Below are 4,317 nucleotides of genomic sequence, written 5' to 3'. Positions count from 1 at the left end.
GCAACAATACAACAAGCAGGCATGCAACAATACAACAGGCATGCAACAATACACACAGTCATGCAAACAATACAACAGGCATACAACACTACAACCAGGCATGCAACAATACAACAGGCATGCAACAATACAACAGGCATTGCAACACATTTACAACAGGCATACAACCATACAACAGGCAAGCAAACAATACAACAGTCATGCAACAATACAACAGTCATGCAAACAATACAACAGGCATACAACAATACAACAGGCATTGCAACAATACAACAGGCATGCAACAATACAACCAAGCATACAACATACATCAGGCATGCAACAATACAACAGGCATGCAACAATACAACAGTCATGCAACAATACAACAGTCATCGCAAACCAATACAACAGGCATACAACAATACAACAGGCATGCAACAATACAACAGGCATGCAACAATACACCAAGCATACAACAATACATCAGGCATGCAACAATACAACAGGCAGCAACAATACAACAGTCATGCAACAATACAACAGTCATGCAACAATACAACAATACAACAGTCATACAACAATACAACAGTCATGCAACAATACAACAATACAACACTCATGCAACAATAACAACAGTCATGCAACAATACAACAGTCATGCAACAATACAACAGTCATGCAACAATACAACAGTCATGCAACAATACAACAAACAGGCATGCAACAATACAACAGGCATGCAAAACAATACAAACAGTCATGCAACAATACAACAGGCATACAACAATACAACAGGCATGCAGACGAATACAACCAGTCATGCAACAATACAACAATACAAACAGTCATGCAACAATACAACATGCATGCAACAATACAAAAGGCATGCAACAATACAACAGTCATGCAACAATACAACAGTCATGCAACAATACAACAGTCATGCAACAATACAACAAACAGGCATGCAACAATACAACAGTCATGCAACAATACAACAGGCATACAACAATACAACAAACAGGCATGCAACAATACAACAGGCATGCAACAATACAACAGTCATGCAACAATACAACAGGCATACCAACAATACAACAGGCATGCAACAATACAAACAGTCATGCAACAATACAACAATACAACAGTCATGCAACAATACAACAGGCATGCAACAATACAACATGACATACAGCAATACAACAGGCATGCAACAATACAACAGTCATGCAACAATACAACAGGCATGCAACAATACAACAGTCATGCAACAATACAACAGGCATACAACAATACAACAGTCATGCAACAATACAACAGTCATGCAACACTACAACAGGCATACAACAATACAACAGTCATGCAACACTACAACAGTCATGCACAATACAACAGGCATACAACAATACAACAGTCATGCACAATTCAACAGGCATGCAACAATACAACGGTCATGCAACAATACAAACAGTCATCCAACCATACAACGGTCATGCAACAATACAACAGGCATACAACAATACAACAGGCATGCAACAATACAACAGGCATGCAACAATACAACAGGCATTACAACAATACAACAGGCATGCACAATACAACAGGCATGCAACAATACAACAGTCATGCATCAATACAACAGTCATGCAACAATACAACAGTCATACAAACAATACAAAAGTCATGCAAAAATACAACAGGCATGCAACAATACAACAGGCATGCAACAATACAACAGACATGCAACAATACAACAGGCATTGCAACAATACAACAGCATGCAACAATACAACAGTCATGCAACAATACAACAGTCATGCAACAATACAACAGGCATACAACAATACAACAGGCATGCAACAATACAACAGACATACAACAATACAACAGGCATGCAACAATGCAACAGTCATGCAACAATACAACAGTCATGCAACAATACAACAGGCATGCAACAATACAACAGACATGCAACAATACAACAGGCATGCAACAATACAACAGTCATGCAACAATGCAAACAGGCATACAACAATACAACAGTCATGCAACAATACAACAGTCATGCAACAATACAACAGGCATACAACAATACAACAGTCATGCAACAATACAACAGTCATGCAACAATACAACAGGCATACAACAATAAACAACAGTCATGCAACAATACAACAGTCATGCAACAATACAACGGCATGCAACAATACAACAGTCATGCAACCATAAAACGGTCATGAACAATACAACAGTCATGCAACAATACAACAGGCATGCAACATACAACATGCATGCAACAATACAACAGGCATACAACAATACAACAGTCATGCAACAATACAACAGTCATGCAACAATACAACAGGCATGCAACAATACAACAGTCATGCAACAATACAACAGTCATGCAACAATACACAGTCATGCAACAATACAACAGTCATGCAACAATACAACAGTCATGCACAATACAACAGGCATGGAACAATACAACAGTCATGCAACAATACAACAGTCATGCAACAATACAACAGTCATGCAACAATACAACGGACATGTAACAATACAACAGTCATGCAACAATACAACAGTCATGCAACAATACAACAGGCATGCAACAATACAACAGCATACAACAATACAACAGGCATGCAAAATACAACAATCATGCAACAATGCAACAGCATAACAACAATACAACAGTCATGCAACAATACAACAGTCATGCAACAATACAACAGGCATACAACAATACAACAGTCATGCAACAATACAACAGTCATGCAACAATACAACAGTCATGCAACAATACAACGGTCATGCAACAATACAACAGTCATGCAACAATACAACGGTCATGCAACAATACAACAGTCATGCAACATACAACGGTCATGAAACAATACAACATGCAGCAACAATACAACAGGCATACAACATTACAACATGCATGCAACAAACAACATGCATACAACAATACAACAGTCATGCAACAATACAACAGCAGCAACAATACAACAGGCATGCAACAATACAACAGTCATGCAACAATACAACAGTCATGCAACAATACAACAGTCATGCAACAATACAACAGTAATGCAACAATACAACAGGCATGCAACTATACAACAGTCATACAACAATACAACAGTCATGCAACAATACAACAGTCATGCAACAATACAACGGACATGTACAATACAACAGTCATGGCAACAATACAACAGGCATGCAACAATACAACAGGCATGCAACAATACAACAGGCATGCAACAATACAAAGACATGCAACAATACAACAGGCATACAACAATACAACAGTCATGCAACAATACAACAGTCATGCAACAATACAACGTCATGCAACAATACAACAGTCATGCAACAATACAACAGGCATACAACAATACAACAGTCATGCAACAATACAACAGTCATGCAAACAATACAACGGTCATGCAAACAATACAACAGTCATGCAACTATACAACGGTCATGAAACAATACAACAGTCATGCAACAATACACAGGCATGCAACATTACAACATGCATGCAACAATACAACAGGCATACAACAATACAACAGTCATGCAACAATACAACAGTCATGCAACAATACAACAGTCATGCAACAATACAACAGTCATGCAACAATACAACAGTCATGCAACAATACAACAGTCATGCAACAATACAACAGTCATGCAACAATACAAACAGGCATGCACAACAATACAACAGGCAACAACAATACAACAGTCATGCAACAATACAACAGTCATGCAACAATACAACGGACATGTAACAATACAACAGTCATGCAACAATACAACAGGCATGCAACAATACAACAGGCATGCAACAATACAACAGGCATGCAACAATACAACAGACATGCAACAATACAACAGGCATACAACAATACAAACAGTCATGCAACAATACAACAGTCATGCAACAATACAACGGTCATGCAACAATACAACAGTCATGCAACAATACAACAGGCATACAACAATACAACAGTCATGCAACAATACACAGTCATGCAACAATACAACAGGCATGCAAACAATACAACAGGCATGCAACAATACAACAGGCAACAACAATACAACAGTCATGCAACAATACAACAGTCATGCAACAATACAACGGTCATGCAACAATACAACAGTCATGCAACAATACAACAGGCATACAACAATACAACAGTCATGCAACAATACAACAGTCATGCAACAATACAACAGGCATGCAACAATACAACAGTCATGCAACAATACAACAGTCATGCAACAATACAAACAGGCATGCAACAATAAACAGGC

This window comes from Procambarus clarkii, unplaced genomic scaffold (genome assembly GCF_040958095.1).
Source record: "Procambarus clarkii isolate CNS0578487 unplaced genomic scaffold, FALCON_Pclarkii_2.0 HiC_scaffold_104, whole genome shotgun sequence".
NCBI lineage: Eukaryota > Metazoa > Arthropoda > Malacostraca > Decapoda > Cambaridae > Procambarus > Procambarus clarkii.
This window is presented reverse-complemented; position numbering follows the sequence as displayed.